The 20977-nt window shown below is 40.3% G+C and overlaps 3 long non-coding RNA genes across 7 annotated transcripts; all 3 read right to left on the bottom strand.

Moving 5' to 3' along the window:
* Positions 1–1336: 1336 nt before the first annotated feature.
* LOC110503916 lies at positions 1337–3648 on the bottom strand. 2 transcript variants are annotated; one of them, XR_005039351.1, is made up of 4 exons: positions 3316–3648; positions 2457–2549; positions 2231–2325; positions 1337–2121 (listed from the first exon to the last, which is right to left on the bottom strand). It is a non-coding gene; the product is annotated as an uncharacterized LOC110503916 (long non-coding RNA). The 2 variants fall into 2 exon arrangements; XR_005039352.1 differs by lacking the exon at positions 3316–3648 and adding an exon at positions 3053–3273.
* Positions 3649–8801: 5153 nt separating this feature from the next.
* On the bottom strand, positions 8802–11298 carry LOC110503913. 3 transcript variants are annotated; one of them, XR_005039350.1, is made up of 6 exons: positions 10902–11298; positions 10043–10135; positions 9817–9911; positions 9664–9707; positions 9327–9486; positions 8802–8983 (listed from the first exon to the last, which is right to left on the bottom strand). It is a non-coding gene; the product is annotated as an uncharacterized LOC110503913 (long non-coding RNA). The 3 variants fall into 3 exon arrangements; XR_005039349.1 differs by having other exon boundaries at positions 8802–9486; XR_002470532.2 differs by lacking the exon at positions 10902–11298 and adding an exon at positions 10639–10894 and having other exon boundaries at positions 8802–9486.
* Positions 11299–12496: 1198 nt separating this feature from the next.
* LOC110503462 lies at positions 12497–13258 on the bottom strand. 2 transcript variants are annotated; one of them, XR_002470473.2, is made up of 2 exons: positions 13157–13258; positions 12497–12885 (listed from the first exon to the last, which is right to left on the bottom strand). It is a non-coding gene; the product is annotated as an uncharacterized LOC110503462 (long non-coding RNA). The 2 variants fall into 2 exon arrangements; XR_002470472.2 differs by having other exon boundaries at positions 13171–13258.
* Positions 13259–20977: the final 7719 nt, after the last annotated feature.

The raw sequence follows: 20977 nt of genomic DNA, 5'->3' as shown, positions 1-20977 counted from the left end.
CCTCCAGAGTGCAGGCACAGGTTGAACCGGGCTGTGGGTAAGCACGGGAGATCTAGTGCTTACTACACACATCTCTCCCTTAGGCTCCACTCCCACATTCGCCCGGCACGAGCGGAGCGCAGGCAGAGGACGCACTGCACCCTCCCAGCGCCCCGGAGACACAGCACGCAGAGCCGGCGCAGGATACCCTGGACCAAAACTGCGTACCGGCGACCAGACCCGCTGAGCAGGCACCATACGACCTGGCTCGATGCCCGCACTCGCATGACACTCTCGGGGCTGTCCTATAGCGCACCGGGCTATGGACACGTACTGGCGACACCGTGCGCTTAACCGCATAACACGGTGCCTGCCCAGTATCACGCTGCTTATAATAAGCACGAGGAGTGAGCGCAGGTCTGCTACCTGGCTTAGCTCCACCCCTCGTGTGCCCCCCCCCTCCTCCTCATATCGCCGCCGCGCAGCTTTCGCTGCCTCCAGCTCTGCTTTGGGGCGGCGATATTCCCCAGCCTGTGCCCAGGGTCCCTCTCCGTTCAGTATCTCCTCCCATGTCCAGGAGTCCTGTGATACCGGCCGCTGTTGCTGCTGCTGCTGTCGTCGCTGTTTTCTACCACGCCGCTTGGTCCTTGGTTGGTGGGTGATTCTGTCACGGCGGTCCTCTTCATCTGAAGAGGAGATGCGAGATGGATCTGAGGACCAATACGCAGCGTGGTAAGTGTCCATGGTGAATCTTTAATAAAGAAAGACTGAACACTATACAAAAGAATAACAAAAACAATAAACCAAATACGACCGTGAAGCTACAACATGAGACCTGTGCTGACACAAGCCACTAACATAGACAATCACCCACAAACAAACAGTGCAACCCAGGCTACCTAAGTATGATTCTCAATCAGAGACAACTAATGACACCTGCCTCTGATTGAGAACCATACTAGGCCGAAAACATAGAAATGCCCCAAAACATAGAAAAACAAACATAGACTGCCCACCCAACTCACGCCCTGACCATACTAAATAAATACAAAACAACGGAAATAAAGGCCAGAACGTGACAAGATGTACCACCCTCCATTTTTCAGTGGAGCTTACTGCATTTTGTGCATGAAGCCTTGATAAAACCATGTGTATACATAATCATACTGGAGACACATCAGATGATACAGGGTCCATTAAGCAGAATAGGCACCTTCTAAAGTAAAACAAAATACTTTAACTAGGACTATGAAATAGTGAAGAAAGATTTTAAAGATGCCCAATTTTTCAGTTTTTGATTTGTTAAAAAAGTTTGAAATATCCAATAAATGTCGTTCCACTTCATGATTGTGTCCCACTTGTTGTTGATTCTTCACAAAAAAATACAGTTTTATATCTTTATGTTTGAAGCCTGAAATGTGGCAAAAGGTCGCAAAGTTCAAGGGGGCCGAATACTTTCGCAAGGCACTGTATCTGACTGAGAGTGACTCATTTGGGGAAACACCACCACAGTTTAATCTCAGTTTTAGATCTATGATAGATCAGTCGTAAAATGATGGTGTGCTTTTGTGCATGGTATCATTTCATTTATCGGTGGCTGTGAATTTACACTTGGGGATTCTTGTGTACGTTATGTAATATAAATATATTTACTAATGTTGCTGCTCTGTGTGCCTCCATTCTGTTTGAGATATAACTAGATACCTTGCTTGATTGAAGGTATGGTTGTGCTTTTGTTCCCTCACTATTGTGAAACCCTACCATCATTGAAGAAGCTGGTGTTGAGGTGAATGCTGTGAGGAAGAGCCATCGGTATGAGGTAGAGCTGCCTGAACACAGTCTGGAGATGATCCTATTGAGATGAAGCCTAGATGAGGATGTATATCCACACCCGCCACCCCAGCCTGAAATGGGATCACCGCTGTTGTGAGGAGATTAGAATATATTAAAGGTAAAGTGATAACAATATATATGACATGATATCATACAATGTTCACAGGTGGCAATTAGTACGATTTTGAAATCTCAAAACTTTAAGACAAACTAGTAGACGGAATACTTTCTAGTAGGCCACTTTAATTCCACTAGCTTTACTTACTGCTATTTACAGGCACAGTTGATTCCATGTGGTTGTTCTGAATTCTAAAAAGAAAAAAAAGTAGACCTAGGTATAAAAGATTTTTCAAGATACCTTAAGGTTCCTTACCATTACCAAATTCCAATCACTAAAACAAATACACAGACAACTCACAAGGCTGTGATGTTCCATTTCCAAGGAAGAAAATGTTTTTCATAATACACCTCTGTCTTGGTGCCAGATTGGTCTTCTTTACATTGTTGTGGCATCTAGAATTGTTTGATGTTACAGCAAATATAAGCTAATTGAGTTACACATTAATTTAATATGTTATTGTAACATTAGAAATTCAGTGATGAGTAGTTGGACCGTCCAGTAGTTTAGTAGTTGAAACCAATACCGTTAGAGGTTGGTGAGGATGGCAATTATTATGATTCTGACCCTCAGAGGGGCCGGCATCTTGATTCTTCTCATGCTGTTCCTCACTCTGGGTCTGCAACATCACAAAATGCATTCATAACTTTAATATCCTCTGTACTGAATAAAACATAATCAAAGTGAAAACTAAGTCTCAAACAAACTTGTGGCTCAATTTCCTTGGTCATATAGTTAAATTGTTGTAGTTTACTCATTTGAAACTCAATGGCCTTTAGCAGTTCTGCGTGTGTTGGTTACCTGGCCAAAACTGACTTCAACTGTGGTCTGCTCTGAGGGATGAATGGTCCCTATAGTCTACAGTTTTGTCAAACTTCCCGTCTACACTATTGTGCAAATTTTCAAAATGTTGTAAAATGATAGCAAAAATACTCTTTAGTTTCGTTATTAGCTTGCACTTGTTGAGTAGCATAGCACAAACAACATGCTGTTGACATTCACTTAGACAAAAATCTACATGCATGCATGCACACAGCCAATGTTGAATTAATGTCAATGTTCCTAATTTCTATATATACAGAGAAATACATAAAAATAGTATTTCGAAAGACAAAACATTACCTTTTTGGCATTGAAACATGTATTCCCCATGTTTTGTATTCGGTGTGAATGTGGAAAGGGATTTCCCACAAACCTACGTCAGTACGTTGACTGTACGTTTGGCGTCACTGTGCATCATTTCCTTAACCTTAACTCTTAGTATTTAGTAACTATGTAACAAACCGTATATATTTTTAAGACATTTATGTATTTTGAGGGTTTAACATATCAATAATTTAAGATATTTAACTGATTGAAAGCATACAGTTCCTCAGCTTCCTTACCTTGGGGTGGTTCTCTTCTCCAAACTTAAAGTCTTGTTGACATGAATCCTTGAGTAAGTTACTTATTGTGCCAAATGTTGTTCATTGTCCTATTACCGAGTCAAATAAGGCTGTATATGCTATGTCTGGGAGCTTTTGAAAAAGTGTTCTTCCAACTAAAACCTGTTTCGCTTGAAGAAGTGTCCTCCTTCAATGATAGATAAAATAGGAAGACACTTATGGGATATGTAAATGACTGCATTATTACTCACTGCACTATTTAACTCATGCCAAACATATGTTCTTGTTTCATAACATTGACAACTCTGTGCGGTGGTGCCTAGTTTCCATTTGTGTCATGACTGAGTTAAAGCTGCAGCTAGTTATGTTGTAAGAGGAAATGAAACATTGCTCAGAATTAAACCATCATTATTGAGAAACAAACAGAATTCATTCCCACTTTTTTATTTAATAAAACTAGCTTGTATTGACACTAGGATTGTGAGACCAGAAGAGCACTGTGGAACCATTGACATTTTGCTGATCATCATTCATTGTTTAATTTGACTTGATGAGGTTTATAAGACTCCACATATTTATTGTAATGTCAATAAGAAGGCATGAAAAACAATTCATATCAAGTTAACATACATAACTAACTCCAACTCTAACCTTGGCGGTAAACTACTGCTTTATTACTCACTGCACTATTTAACTCATGCCAAACCTATTTTCTGGTTTCGTAACGTTGACAGTGCTCTGTGCGTTGGTGCTAAGTTTCCATTTGTGTCATGACTGAGTTAAAGCTGATATGTTACAAGAGGAAATTAAACCTTGTTCAGAAGTAAACCAACATCATTATTGAGAAACAAACAGAATTCAGGCCTAATTTTTTTTATTTAATAAAACTAGCTTGTATAGACAATATGACTGTTGAACCATTGACATTTTGCTGATCATCATTCATTGTTTCATTTGACTTGATGAGGTTTATAAGACTAGTATTTGTTGTAATGTCAATAAGAAGGCATGAGAAACAATTCATATCAAGTTAACATACATAACTAACTCCAACCTTGGTGGTAAACTACTTGTCTGTCCTTCTGTGACCATTCTTCTTCTCGCCACAAGGTGAGCATCTCATACCACTCCTGAAGTCAAATGAGAAAATAGCACTGCACAGTGGTGGTCACACACACACGTACATGCCCACGCCCACACCCACACAAAATCAAGGCCCAGATCTAGAGTGAGGCTCCCCTCCTTTCCCCCTGAAGTTGTACTCTAGGCCCACACTGACATTGCATTATGCCTGAGTCTGTCCTACTCCAAAATCATCTGATGTATCATGCAATATGCTAGCCTGGGTACCAATCTGTTTAGCTAACTTTCTACTTTTTGTATTTGGTGTCATATGCCATATGTTTAGCATGATAGGAGTGGCAAGGAGTGGAATGATAGCTAAACAGACTGGTACCCAGACTAGCTATATGCTGTTAACTGTTTACTTATGAATAAACATCAGCAAGGTGTTTTTAGGGGTGGTGAGTTAAAATATCAAAAGGCTTTTACAGATTTACCGACAGATATCCTTAGGAATCAGAGGGACAAAACATGACATTTTCTGTTCTTTATTAACTTAACTTCAAATAGTTGTTTTATAATTATTTGCAGGAACATTACAAACTGTACAATACATTTAAACAACACAGGAGCAGGAAGCAAATAAAATAGTAAAGTTACAGTATGTGTATGTTATGGTCAAACGTTTAACGTGATGTCTTGTGAGACATCAATACTTAGCACGCTGTTGTGACAACCACCCATTCCTGACCCTCTTTCTTTGCTGATGAACATCATTTTGCTGTCTGTGTTGTTCAGTTATGCTGATGCTCAGGCAATATCACGCCACTTTAACTCTGTCCTCCTCCCGATCCTGTTTGTCCTCATCCACCATGTTTAGTTCTTCATACTAATGCTTGATCAGTCATGAGGGCTCCACATCTACCAAGACATGCAACCAGACGTAGCAGGTTTGCTTTAGTTATTTGTACTCTGGACAGCTTCAGAGCTAATGACAATGCATTGCTTAGCTACATACAGTATATTGCTTCACATAATTTGGACTGATTGCTCAGTGGATCATTTAACTTCTGTGTTTTGGATTGTATAACAACACAAATGTTTGTTTAGATATATCAGGCATCGTTGGTTCTAACAGTTATAGTTCAATGTGGCTGTATGAGTCCCTTACCTTGAGTCCCTTACCTTGAGTGAGGTAGTTGTTCACACTAGGATATGTACCCGGTAGATGCACATGGTCAGATGGTCTTGGAGTGAAGAATGGAAAAGGTTGTTCATCTACTGCCTACTGGGGTGTAGGAGTAACGGGAGTAACATCTTCTGGCTCTGCTACCTGCTTACAGTGGGAGGCGTGGATCCAGGTGTCTTTCCCTAAGCACTTTACCACCGTTGGGCTTGTGAGGGAGATCACCATTACCCAATCTCAGGGCTGGAGATCGTGATGGGGACAGTCGTCTGGGGAGGTTTGGGCAGCAGAGACCTGTGAGTGAATAGATTGAGTACAGTTAGTCAGAGTTATACTGTACATCATCATCGTGTCATCCAACAGATGCAGATCTGGGACTGCAGCTGGTGGCGATGCTGGGGTCCTCATGGGACAGGCCATGAGTACCTCATGTGGACCAAGTCCAGTTTTCCTGACTGGGGTGGAACGCATTGAAAACAAGACTATGGGTAGTGTATCCACCCAGGTAGTCCTGGTTGAGCACATATTTTTGCCAGTTTATTTTCAGAATGCCATTGTAGCGTTCTACAATTCCAGAACTTTACGGTTGAAATGGTACATGCAACCTTCTCTTAACTTGCATCATGTTACACAGTTATTTTATTATCTTTGAGTTGAAATGTGTCCCCTCATCGCTATCTTGACTTTGTGGTATACCGAATCGTGGAACAATATCATGTAGCAGGCATTAAGCCACAGTCTTTTCTTCCTTATTTAATGTGGGGAAGGCTTCAAGCCACACTGTGATTCATGCGTCCAAGGTAACCCAACAGTGCCGGTTAAATAAAAATATAAACGATTCAGAACAAATAAAATTAGAATTACAACCCTTGATAACTCCATAAGGAAATACTTTTATCCCTTAAGGGAATTCAAGGAATAGTCAAATAGACTAGAGACAGGTTTCCCTCATTCAGGGACAGCGCTCCCTCCCTCTCTCCTTCACGGGGTCTGAATCACACTTAGAAGAATTTATCAATTATAAAGTTCTTCAAAATTCGCAATGAATACATATTAATTAAAAATGTCAAGCATTGTCCCTGATCTTTCTTGCGAGGGTGATCAGGCCTCACCAGAACTTCAGAACAGAGGTCTTTCAATACCTGTTCTTTGAGTCTGTTCTTTCCCTTTTATTTCAGACTCATTGTTGTAAAACATTTCAAAGATTCTCTATAGCAGGTTTACATTGGGTTTTTCAGTACATTTCTCATCAGGAGAACTTACATGTGTTCATCCAAAATTCAGACAATCGATACTTCAGTAAATTGCATTTGTATGCCCTTGAAGGTACATCCTTTTTAGCCCATGAAGAACCTACTAAAACAAAGTCGAAAACCTACACAATAAACCAGACACGGTTTTAACACCACAAACAAATATTTATTTGTATAGAAGGGTGTTGTGTGTGTTTGCAGATGTGTATGTGGTAAAACAAAGGGCAAAAACAAGCCAATGGCCAGGCCTTACTTAATTTGGGAGCTCCCTTAACTGCCGGATACTTGTACCTTTATTGTAGCGGTTCTGTAATGACAGACGCTGGGAGACGAGAAGCGAGTACAGGGTGTGGATTTAATAATAAATAGACACGAAACAAAACAAGAACAGCTTCTGAACAGGAGAAACGTAACAACATCAATGCTGACTCTGGAATGAAACTTAGGAAGTGACAGATATAGGGGAGGTAAATGATGTGATGGAGTCCAGGTGAGTCCCATAATTAAGCGCAGGTGTGTGTAATGATGAGTGCGCTGGTGACATTGAGCACCAGAGAGGGGGATCGGAAGCAGGTGTGACATTTACAGTATACTTTATAGTAATGCAGAGTCTCACAGAATTCGGTACTACTATGCCTGAATGTAGCACCCTCCATTTTTCAGTGGAGCTTACTGCATTTTGGGCATGAAGCCTTGATAAACCCATGTGTCATACTGGAGACACATCAGATGATACAGGGTCCATTTAAGCGGAATAGGAACCTTCTAATGTAAAAAAAAAAAAAAAAAAACCTTTAACTAGAACTATGAAATAGTGAAGAAATATTCTAAACATTTTATTATTTTATGGCTTATATTTCTTGTCGCGGTTGATGAATAACACCTGAGGACATTCCAAAAAACGCCTACATCCACTAACAAAAAGTGTTTAAAATGCATAAAATTCCATTTCAGGATCCACATTTTGGTGTTTTTAAGGTAAAGGACACATGACCTTATATTTAATGCCTTTTTGGAATCCACATTTTACACTAAATAAGAACTGATATTTCCTGGGGACAGAAAATTGTAAGATTGACCCAGGTAGCTAACATTAGCTAGCTATGTATCTATGTTAATTATCTAAAGTAGTGAGACGAGCTGAGCCGTAAGCTAGTTCGATGGATAATGCCTTGATCACACCTGCAGTGTTATTGCGCAAAATGGTACGCAGCATCATCTTGAAATGTGTGCTACAAAACTTCAACATGCACCTTCTGCTACCCTTTCTGTTAAGCCCTCTATGCATACAGTTTGACGCATATCTTCGATAAATCCAACTTAAAATGCCTCAGTCACACCAACAGCTTCATTGCGTTTTAGTACACCAGAAGTACATTCATTTCCAATGGAATGCTGCGTTTGACTTACAGCATTGCGTTGCAGAGGCAGTTGCAGTGCGGTCTGTGTGGTGCATAGGTTGGATTTATCAAACGTATGAGTCATACTGTATGTGTAGACAGCTTGACAAAAATGGTAGCAGAAGGTGAACTTTTGTTGCACACATATCTAGACAATGCACAATGATGCTGTCAGTGTGATCAAGGCGATAATATTATGGCTAGTTCATGCTCATATGTAAAGAATTTTGAAGGCTAACTAATCTTTCAGAAAAAATATTATCTGCAACCAGAGTGGAATCACCAAAGCACTCTTGGTGTTTTTATGATTTTGATCGGAACATGAAAAGGCCATCTCACTGCATAAGTAATAGCAAATATTTACTTAAATACAAAAACATACATTTCCTAGCTACCACACATACACACATACACACACACACACACATGCTTATACACACACACACACACACACACACACACATACACACACACATGCTTATACACACACACACACACACACACACACACACACACACACACACACACACACACACACACACACACACACACACACATGCTTATACACACACATACGCACACATGCTTATACACACACACACACACACACATGCATACATGCATACATACATACATACATACATACATACATACATCTTAAAAGCAGCAGAAAATAGCAGCAGAAATGTTTTCATAAGCAGCCTCTTCCTTCACTTAATCTCTTCTTCCAAGGCTACTGGAGCTTTTCATACCTGATGTTATGACTGCTGCAACAACAGGACAGAACAGGTTAGAAGCACTCATGAAATGACAGATGATTATATCTGACTGAGAGTGACTCATTTGGGAAACACCACCACAGTTTAATCTCAGTTTTAGATCTATGATAGATCAGTCGTAAAATGATGGTGTGCTTTCTGCATGGTATCATTTCATTTATCGGTGGCTGTGAATTCACACTTGGGGATTCTTGTGTACGTTATGTAATATAAATATATTTACTAATGTTGCTGCTCTGTGTGCCTCCATTCTGTTTGAGATATAACTAGATACCTTGCTTGATTGAAGGTATGGTTGTGCTTTTGTTCCCTCACTATTGTGAAACCCTACCATCATTGAAGAAGCTGGTGTTGAGGTGAATGCTGTGAGGAAGAGCCATCGGTATGAGGTAGAGCTGCCTGAACACAGTCTGGAGATGATCCTATTGAGATGAAGCCTAGATGAGGATGTATATCCACACCCGCCACCCCAGCCTGAAATGGGACCACCGCTGTTGTGAGGAGATTAGAATATATTAAAGGTAAAGTGATAACAATATATATGACATGATATCATACAATATTCACAGGTGGCAATTAGTACGATTTTGAAATCTCAAAACTTTAAGACAAACTAGTAGACGGAATACTTTCTAGTAGGCCACTTTAATTCCACTAGCTTTACTTACTGCTATTTACAGGCACAGTTGATTCCATGTGGTTGTTCTGAATTCTAAAAAGAAAAAAAAGTAGACCTAGGTATAAAAGATTTTTCAACACACCTTAAGGTTCCTTACCATCACCAAATTCCAATCACTAAAACAAATACACAGACAACTCACAAGGCTGTGATGTTCCATTTCCAAGGAAGAAAATGTTTTTCATAATACACCTCTGTCTTGGTGCCAGATTGGTCTTCTTTACATTGTTGTGGCATCTAGAATTTTTTGATGTTACAGCAAATATAAGCTAATTGAGTTACACATTAATTTAATATGTTATTGTAACATTAGAAATTCAGTGATGAGTAGTTGGACCGTCCAGTAGTTTAGTAGTTGAAACCAATACCGTTAGAGGTTGGTGAGGATGGCAATTATTATGATTCTGACCCTCAGAGGGGCTGGCATCTTGATTCTTCTCATGCTGTTCCTCACTCTGGGTCTGCAACATCACAAAATGCATTCATAACTTTAATATCCTCTGTACTGAATAAAACATAATCAAAGTGAAAACTAAGTCTCAAACAAACTTGTGGCTCAATTTCCTTGATCATATAGTTAAATTGTTGTAGTTTACTCATTTGAAACTCAATGGCCTTTAGCAGTTCTGCGTGTGTTGGTTACCTGGCCAAAACTGACTTCAACTGTGGTCTGCTCTGAGGGATGAATGGTCCCTATAGTCTACAGTTTTGTCAAACTTCCCGTCTACACTATTGTGCAAATTTTCAAAATGTTGTAAAATGATAGCAAAAATACTCTTTAGTTTCGTTATTAGCTTGCACTTGTTGAGTAGCATAGCACAAACAACATGCTGTTGACATTCACTTAGACAAAAATCTACATACATGCATACACATAGCCAATGTTGAATTTATGTCAATGTTCCTAATTTCTATATATACAGAGAAATACATAAAAATAGTATTTCGAAAGACAAAACATTACCTTTTTGGCATTGAAACATGTATTCCCCATGTTTTGTATTCGGTGTGAATGTGGAAAGGGATTTCCCACAAACCTACGTCAGTACGTTGACTGTACGTTTGGCGTCACTGTGCATCATTTCCTTAACCTTAACTCTTAGTATTTAGTAACTATGTAACAAACCGTATATATTTTTAAGACATTTATGTATTTTGAGGGTTTAACATATCAATAATTTAAGATATTTAACTGATTGAAACCATACAGTTCCTCAGCTTCCTTACCTTGGGGAGGTTCTCTTCTCCAAACTTAAAGTCTTGTTGACATGAATCCTTCAGTAAGTTACTTATTGTGCCAAATGGTGTTCATTGTCCTATTCCCGAGTCAAATAAGGCTGTATATGCTATGTCTGGGAGCTTTTGAAAAAGTGTTCTTCCAACTAAAACCTGTTTCGCTTGAAGGAGTGTCCTCCTTCAATGATAGATAAAATAGGAAGACACTTATGGGATATGTAAATGACTGCATTATTACTCACTGCACTATTTAACTCATGCCAAACATATGTTCTTGTTTCATAACATTGACAACTCTGTGCGGTGGTGCCTAGTTTCCATTTGTGTCATGACTGAGTTAAAGCTGCAGCTAGTTATGTTGCAAGAGGAAATGAAACATTGCTCAGAATTAAACCATCATTATTGAGAAACAAACAGAATTCATTCCCACTTTTTTATTTAATAAAACTAGCTTGTATTGACACTAGGATTGTGAGACCAGAAGAGCACTGTGGAACCATTGACATTTTGCTGATCATCATTCATGTTTCATTTGACTTGATGGGGTTTATAAGACTCCACATATTTGTTGTAATGTCAATAAGAAGGCATGAAAAACAATTCATATCAAGTTAACATACATAACTAACTCCAACTCTAACCTTGGCGGTAAACTACTGCTTTATTACTCACTGCACTATTTAACTCATGCCAAACCTATTTTCTGGTTTCGTAACGTTGACAGTGCTCTGTGCGTTGGTGCTAAGTTTCCATTTGTGTCATGACTGAGTTAAAGCTGATATGTTACAAGAGGAAATTAAACCTTGTTCAGAAGTAAACCAACATCATTATTGAGAAACAAACAGAATTCAGGCCTCATTTTTTTTATTTAATAAAACTAGCTTGTATAGACAATATGACTGTTGAACCATTGACATTTTGCTGATCATCATTCATTGTTTCATTTGACTTGATGAGGTTTATAAGACTAGTATTTGTTGTAATGTCAATAAGAAGGCATGAGAAACAATTCATATCAAGTTAACATACATAACTAACTCCAACCTTGGTGGTAAACTACTTGTCTGTCCTTCTGTGACCATTCTTCTTCTCGCCACAAGGTGAGCATCTCATACCACTCCTGAAGTCAAATGAGAAAAAAGCACAGCACAGTGGTGGTCACACACACACACACACACGTACATGCCCACGCCCACACAAAATCAAGGCCCAGATCTAGAGTGAGGCTCCCCTCCTTTCCCCCTGAAGTTGTACTCTAGGCCCACACTGACATTGCATTATGCCTGAGTCTGTCCTACTCCAAAATCATCTGATGTATCATGCAATATGCTAGCCTGGGTACCAATCTGTTTAGCTAACTTTCTACTTTTTGTATTTGGTGTCATATGCCATATGTTTAGCATGATAGGAGTGGCAAGGAGTGGAATGATAGCTAAACAGACTGGTACCCAGACTAGCTATATGCTGTTAACTGTTTACTTATGAATAAACATCAGCAAGGTGTTTTTAGGGGTGGTGAGTTAAAATATCAAAAGGCTTTTACAGATTTACCGACAGATATCCTTAGGAATCAGAGGGACAAGACATTACATTTTCTGTTCTTTATTAACTTAACTTCAAATAGTTGTTTTATAATTATTTGCAGGAACATTACAAACTGTACAATACATTTAAACAACACAGGAGCAGGAAGCAAATAAAATAGTAAAGTTACAGTATGTGTATGTTATGGTCAAACGTTTAACGTGATGTCTTGTGAGACATCAATACTTAGCACGCTGTTGTGACAACCACCCATTCCTGACCCTCTTTCTTTGCTGATGAACATCATTTTGCTGTCTGTGTTGTTCAGTTATGCTGATGCTCAGGCAATATCACGCCACTTTAACTCTGTCCTCCTCCCGATCCTGTTTGTCCTCATCCACCATGTTTAGTTCTTCATACTAATGCTTGATCAGTCATGAGGGCTCCACATCTACCAAGACATGCAACCAGACGTAGCAGGTTTGCTTTAGTTATTTGTACTCTGGACAGCTTCAGAGCTAATGACAATGCATTGCTTAGCTATATACAGTATATTGCTTCACATAATTTGGACTGATTGCTCAGTGGATCATTTAACTTCTGTGTTTTGGATTGTATAACAACACAAATGAATAAGTCATTTGGTTTACTATATGTTTAGATATATCAGGCATCGTTGGTGGTAACAGTTATAGTTCAATGTGGCTGTATGAGTCCCTTACCTTGAGTCCCTTACCTTGAGTGAGGTAGTTGTTCACACTAGGATATGTATGAGGTAAATGCACATGGTCAGATGGTCTTGGAGGGAAGAATGGAAAAGGTTGTTCATTTACCACCAGATCCAGTATTTCTCCTGAATATGAGAGAAGATCAAATGTCAATGATCAAGCCCAAACCTGGCACAGTAGAAACCTTCTCATAAATTAGATTAGAGGAATGTAACAGGAATCTTTATCATGGATTCATAATACAGTTCCAGACAACAACAAAAAATATGTCCTTTATAAAGCATCCATGTGTTGCCAGCTATTGGTTTGCAATTTCACATTTTAGTAATATACTTGATGCTCTTATCCAGAGCGACTTATAGTTAGTGCATTCATCTTAAGATAGCTAGGTGGGACAACCACATATCACAGGCATAGAGTCATTTTTTCTCAAAGTTTCTATCAGTAAAGGGGGGAGGGGCAAAGTAAAACTGCTGGTTCAGGGTTTTTTTTGGGGTGGGGGTGATACTGTTTGAAGAGATGGGGTGTCAGATGTTTTCGGGAGATGGGCAGGGACTCTGCTGTCGTAAGTTCAGGGGGAAGTTGGTTCCACCATTGGGGTGCCAGGACAGAGAAGAGTTTGGACTGGGCTGAGCGGGAGCTACCCTCCCGTAGGGCTGGGGGGGCCAAGAGACCACAGGTAGCAGAACGGAGTGCTTTGGTAACTGTTTCCCGATAATAATTGATAAACTTACCATTATTTCCAGACCTCTGTCTACTTCTGCAAGGTTGTTTGGTCTAAAAAGACAAAAATAAACCTCATACATGAATTTTTGCAAATTTGACAGATCAATTGGGCCGCCATCTTTTAAAGTTATATTGTACTACAAATATAATATACAGACTGAGACAACTCACCTGTCATGGCTTACAAATGGAGTACATCTCCATAAAGGAAAAGAGACTTCTCCTATAACCACAACTTCATTGAAACCAAATTGGTCATCCTCACACTGCAGTGGAACCTAGAGAAAAATCTTTAGTTACGTATTTTGTTAGTCTCCTGACATTACTGACATTCAATTAAAGTATTTTACAAGCTTTTTTCAACAAGTACAGTGAGCTCCAAAACTATTGGGACATTGACACATAGTTTGTCGTTTTGACTCTGTACTCCAGCACTTTGGATTTTAAATGATACAATGACTAAGATGTTAAAGTGCAGACTGTCCGCTTTAATCTGATGGTATTTTCATCCATATCGGGTGAACCGTTAAGACATTTCAGTACATAGTCCCCCCCATTTTAGGGGATCCTGAATGAATCGTGAATAATTATGAGTGAGAAAGTTACAAAATAACATCACAGTGTCATTCTGGAGTTGTCTAAAGTGGTTTCACAGCATATTGCGTGACTCACAGTGTTTCTAAAATGTGTCTGTTATGGTCAAACTGGTCAAATGAAGATAATTCACGTTCGGCATAGCTTCCTGCTTTTGCTGTTGTTGTCCTTAAGAAATACTTCTAAGAACAAATATGCCCCATATACAGTATTTTAGTCAATATTAATATAAATGGTAGCATTGCCTTTAAATTGTTTAACTTGGGTCAAACGTTTCGGGTAGACTTCCACAAGCTTCCCACAATAAGTTGGGTGAATTTTTTGACCCATTCCTCCCGACAGAGCTGGTGTAACTAAGTCAGGTTTGTAGACTTTCTTGCTCGCACATGTTTTTTCAGTTTTGCCCACAAATGTTCCATAGGATCGAGGTCAGGGCTTTGTGATGGCCACTCCAAAAACTTGACTTTATTTGTCCTTAAGCCATTTTGCACAACTTTTGTAGTATGCTTGGGGTCATTGTCCATTTGGAAGACCCATTTGCAACCAAGCTTTAACTTCCTGACTGACGTCTTGAGATGTTGCTTCAATATATCCACATAATTTTTCTTTCTCATAATTTCGCTTCCTTTTGTGAAGTGCACCAGTCCCTCCTTCATCAAAGCACCCCCACAACCTGATGCTGCCACCCCCGTGCTTCACGGTTGGGATGGTGTTCTTCGGCTTGCATGCCGCCCCCTTTTTCCTCCAAACATAACAATGGTCAATATGGCCAAACAGTTCTATTTTCAGACCAGAGGACATTTCTCCAAAAAGTACGATCTTTGTCCCCATGTGCAGTTGCAAACCGTAGTCTGGCTTTTGTATGGCGGTTTTGGAGCAGTGGCTTCTTCCTTGCTGAGCAGCCTTTCAGGTTATGTCGATATAGGACTTGTTTTACTGTGGATATACAGTGCCTTGCGAAAGTATTCGGCCCCCTTGAACTTTGCGACCTTTTGCCACATTTCAGAATCAACAACAAGTGGGACACAATCATGAAGTGGAACGACATTTATTGGATATTTCAAACTTTTTTAACAAATCAAAAACTGAAAAATTGGGCGTGCATAATTATTCAGCCCCCTTAAGTTAATACTTTGTAGCGCCACCTTTTGCTGCGATTACAGCTGTAAGTCGCTTGGGGTATGTCTCTATCAGTTTTGCACATCGAGAGACTGACATTTTTTCCCATTCCTCCTTGCAAAACAGCTCGAGCTCAGTGAGGTTGGATGGAGAGCATTTGTGAACAGCAGTTTTCAGTTCTTTCCACAGATTCTCGATTGGATTCAGGTCTGGACTTTGACTTGGCCATTCTAACACCTGGATATGTTTATTTTTGAACCATTCCATTGTAGATTTTGCTTTATGTTTTGGATCATTGTCTTGTTGGAAGACAAATCTCCGTCCCAGTCTCAGGTCTTTTGCAGACTCCATCAGGTTTTCTTCCAGAATGGTCCTGTATTTGGCTCCATCCATCTTCCCATCAAATTTAACCATCTTCCCTGTCCCTGCTGAAGAAAAGCAGGCCCAACCATGATGCTGCCACCACCATGTTTGACAGTGGGGATGGTGTGTTCAGCTGTGTTGCTTTTACGCCAAACATAACGTTTTGCATTGTTGCCAAAAAGTTCAATTTTGGTTTCATCTGAACAGAGCACCTTCTTCCACATGTTTGGTGTGTCTCCCAGGTGGCTTGTGGCAAACTTTAAACTACACTTTTTATGGATATCTTTAAGAAATGGCTTTCTTCTTGCCACTCTTCCATAAAGGCCAGATTTGTGCAATATACGACTGATTGTTGTCCTATGGACAGAGTCTCCCACCTCAGCTGTAGATCTCTGCAGTTCATCCAGAGTGATCATGGGCCTCTTGGCTGCATCTCTGATCAGTCTTCTCCTTGCATGAGCTGAAAGTTTAGAGGGACGGCCAGGTCTTGGTAGATTTGCAGTGGTCTGATACTCCTTCCATTTCAATATTAGCGCTTGCACAGTGCTCCTTGGGATGTTTAAAGCTTGGGAAATATTTTTGTATCCAAATCCGGCTTTAAACTTCTTCACAACAGTATCTCAGACCTGCCTGGTGTGTTCCTTGTTCTTCATGATGCTCTCTGCGCTTTTAACGGACCTCTGAGACTATCACAGTGCAGGTGCATTTATACGGAGACTTGATTACACACAGGTGGATTGTATTTATCATCATTAGTCATTTAGGTCAACATTGGATCATTCAGAGATCCTCACTGAACTTCTGAACTTACTGAAAGTAAAGGGGCTGAATAATTTTGCACGCCCAATTTTTCAGTTTTTGATTTGTTAAAAAAGTTTGAAATATCCAATAAATGTCGTTCCACTTCATGATTGTGTCCCACTTGTTGTTGATTCTTCACAAAAAAGTACAGTTTTATATCTTTATGTTTGAAGCCTGAAATGTGGCAAAAGGTCGCAAAGTTCAAGGGGGGCGAATACTTTCGCAAGGCACTGTAAGTCATTTAGCTTGTCTGGTAGGCTTGTGTCACTGGCCAGCTCTCGGCTGTGCTTCCCTTTGTAGCCTGTAATAGTTTGCAAGCCCTGCCACATCCAACGAGCGTCCGGAGCCGGTGTAGTAGGATTCGATCTTAGTCCTGTATTGACCTGTTTGATGGTTGGTCCGAAGGGCATAGTGGGATTTCTTATAAGCTTCCGGATTAGAGTCCCGCTCCTTGAAAGCAGCAGCTCTAACTTTTAGCTCAGTGCGGATGTTGCCTGTAATCCATGGCTTCTGTTTGGGGTATGTATGTAAAGTCACTGTGGGGACGACATTATCGAAACACTTATTGATGAAGCCAGTGACTTATGTGGTGCACCCCTCAATGCCAACGGAAGAATCCCGGAACATATTCCAGTCTATGCTAGCAAAACAGTCCTGTAGCTTAGCATCTGCTTCATCTGACCACTTTTTTATTGACCGAGTCACTGGTGCTTCCTGCTTTAATTTTTGCATGTAAGCAGGAATCAGGAGGATAGAATTATGGTCAGATTTGACAAATGGAGGGCGAGGGAGAGCTTTGTATGCGTCTCTGTGTGTGGAGTAAAGGTGGTCTAGAGTTTTTTTCCGTTCTGGTTTCACATTTAGCATGCTGGTAGAAATGATGTAAAAAAATAAATTTCCCCATCTTCAGTCGCACCCGGACTTCATTACAGTGTATAGCCCGCAGGGTGTATGTTAATCATGTTGTCGTTCAGCTACGACTCTTTGAAACAGAAGATATTACAGTTTGTAATGTCACGTTGGTAGGATATACCAAAAAAATTCTATGTTGTAGAAAATAGTAACAATAAAGAAAAACCCTTGTGAATGTGTGTCCAAATTTTTGACTAGTGCTGTAGGTGTGCCAAGCTTGTAGCGTCATACCCAAGAAGACTCGAGGCTGTAATCGCTGCCAAAGTTGCTTCAACAAAGTACTGAGTAAAGGGTCTGAATACTTATGTAATATTTCCTTGTTTTTTTAAACTAAATTGCTAAATACCTGTTTTTGCTTTGTCATTATGGGGTATTGTGTGTAGATTGATGAGGGAAAAAACGATGTATTCAATTTTTGAATAAGGCTGTAACGTAACCAAGTGGAAAACGTCAAGGGGTCTGAATACTTTCTGAATACACTATAATCTGGGATATGACTAAAGAGTTAATCAGGGTGATTTCTAGCCCCCCGATACTATTGTTGGATCTGATTCTAACAGCTAACATTTCGATGGCCGTAATAAATAGATATGTCGATAGTGGACAACCTTGTTTTACTTCTCTTGACAGTTTAATACTTTCTGAGAAGTAGCCATTATTTACTATTTTACACCTAGGGTTAACTAACTAAATTAGCAAACAAACAAATAATTACATTTCCCCCCACAGTAGTATGTTAGCCGGCAATACACAATATGGGTTTCAGTAGATAAACTAAAGTTAGCCAGCTAGGTGGCTTGCAGGAAAAATAACTTACTTAGCTAGGCATCGTATTTGTCATCTGCTTTCTTGGGATCGGCTGTAGCTGGGCTTCTAACGTTAGCTAAATCCAAGTTTTTGTTTCAAATCCTCTTCGCTATATTCCTGTTGAAATATGAATGGTTAAATGTCACCATGTGGCTAATATGCTCCATCAGCAAATTCGTGTTGATGAGAGGAATCACTTGAAGCCATTGCATCTGGTCAGGATTGTTATTAGTGTCCGAGCCCTTTAAAAAAAAAGCCTGCCTTGTGGTAGCCTTGTGGGAGGGACGGGGGCCAGAGCACGAAGCACCTCCCAAAACAAGTTTCAGTCTTTCAGAAGACTGAACAAAAATGTCTGCTTGTATATTTAGCAATGAATCCGCCAATAGAAACATCGCTGGAAGATGTCTAATGGCTCTATCGAACAAGGACAACCATATCTACATCCATGACAACTTATAGTGTTATCAGTATAACATAGAGCCTTCCGAAATGCCACAAGGCAGGACTACACATTTTTTTCATCTTGGTCCCCCAATCAATACACGGTAAGCCATCATAGGGTGCATCATTCAGCCCTGACCTGCCTCCCTCCTGTCAAGTCTACTCCCACTGCCAGCTCCAGTGCTAGACTTCACCGGTTTACTAACCACCGGTCCTGGCAACCCATCATTACGCACACCTGGCAACCCATCATTACCCACACCTGTGCCCCATCATCAGTCACACCCGGACTTCATTACTAGCTTGATTCCTTGCTATTCATCTAGCACTCTGTTCTATCAATCGTCAGGTAGTATTGTTTATGTTTCCTAGTTAAACGCTTCTCTTCTTTTGTATTCGTTCCATATTCGTTATCATTAAACTCACACTGCGCTTGTTTCCCGACTCCCTGTGTCTATGTTACACGTCCTTGGCAAATGTATGTACACTACATGTATGTACCTGCTTGTCGAACATCTCTTTCCAAAATCATGAGCAACCCCTCTTTGCTGATATAACAGCTTCCACTCTTCTGGGAGGCTTTCCACTAGATCCACTGGAACATTGCTGTGGGGACTTGCTTCCATTCAGCCACAAGATCATTAGTGAGATCAGTCACTGACGTTGGGCGATAAGGCCTGGCTCGCAGTCGGAGTTCCAATTCATCACAAAGGTTTTTGATGGAGTTGAGGTCAGTGCTCTGTGCAGGCCAGTCAAGTTCCTCCACACAGATCTCGACAAAGCATTTCTGTATGGACCTCACTTTGTGCATGGGGGCATTGTCATGCTGAAACAGGGAAGGGCCTTCCCCAAACTGTTGGCGCAAAGTTAGAAGCAAAGATCATCTAGAATGTCATTGTATGCTGTAGCGTTAAGATTTCCCTTAACTGGAACTAAGGGGCCTAGCCTGAACCATGAAAACAGCCCCCAGACCATTATTCTTCCTCCACCAAACTTGACAGTTGACACTATGCATTCGGGCAGGTAGCGTTCTCCTGGCATCCACCAAACCCAGATTTGTCCGTTGGACTGCCAGATGTTGAAGCGGGATTCATCACTCCAGAGAACACGTTTCCACTGCTCCAGAGTCCAATGGCGGCAAGCTTTAGACCACTCCGGCCGACGCTTGGCATTGTACATGGTGTTCTTAGACTTGTGTGCAGCTGCTCTGCCATGTAAACCGATTTCATGACGCTTCCAACGAACAGTTATTGTGCTGACGTTGCTTCCAGAGGCAGTTTGGAACTTGGTAGTGATTGTTGCAACTGAGGACAGACTATTTTTAAGCGCTACGCTTTGTCAACATGAAAGAGAGGCGGATGGCATTGGCGTGTCTATACAAGTCGGTTGAGTCAACATGTTTTTTTTACTTGCACAAACACACAGCCAGACATTAGAAACATGGACAGCAACATCATATTTAGCTTACATTGACTGGACAATTACATTGACTGGACAATTATTTTGGTATCTTTTAGTTGTCACTGTAGTAGACTAAGCATAGGTGATTTAATGCTGATAATATGTTCAAGTTGAAATGGTGCTGGAATAGTGGAGGCAGCTACTGTTTTCTTTGCGACTTGCGGTAATATTAACTTGCTTGACCATGAAGTAGGTCATGTAACTGTTTGTTACATGTGTGATGGAAAATGTTATGTTTGTGCTTTTCTAATAACCAATTTCTGTGTTCATGCAAGTGACTGATTGAAAAAATCCTCACTATCAGTATCTGCAATTTGACAGTAAGCCTAGACTTGTTTTGTGTGAAAGATATCTCAGTTTTAAGGTCTCAGCTTAGAGAGAAGAAGCCTCGTGAGCTATTGGTCTGTCACGTGCATGAACCAGTATTGGTTGGTCATATGAATTTTATAGATTTTTTATTTAACCTTTATTTAACCAGGAAGGGCTCATTAAGATTTAAAATCTCTTTTTCAAGAGCGTCCTGGCCAAGATAGGCAGCACCAAGTCATTACAAAAATTACTGATGAACAACATGAAAAACGAATCTAGTAA

Source organism: Oncorhynchus mykiss, chromosome 24, assembly GCF_013265735.2.
Source record: "Oncorhynchus mykiss isolate Arlee chromosome 24, USDA_OmykA_1.1, whole genome shotgun sequence".
Lineage (NCBI taxonomy): Eukaryota > Metazoa > Chordata > Actinopteri > Salmoniformes > Salmonidae > Oncorhynchus > Oncorhynchus mykiss.
The sequence above is the reverse complement of the archived record's forward strand: the minus strand, read 5'-3'. Positions and strand labels throughout refer to the sequence as shown.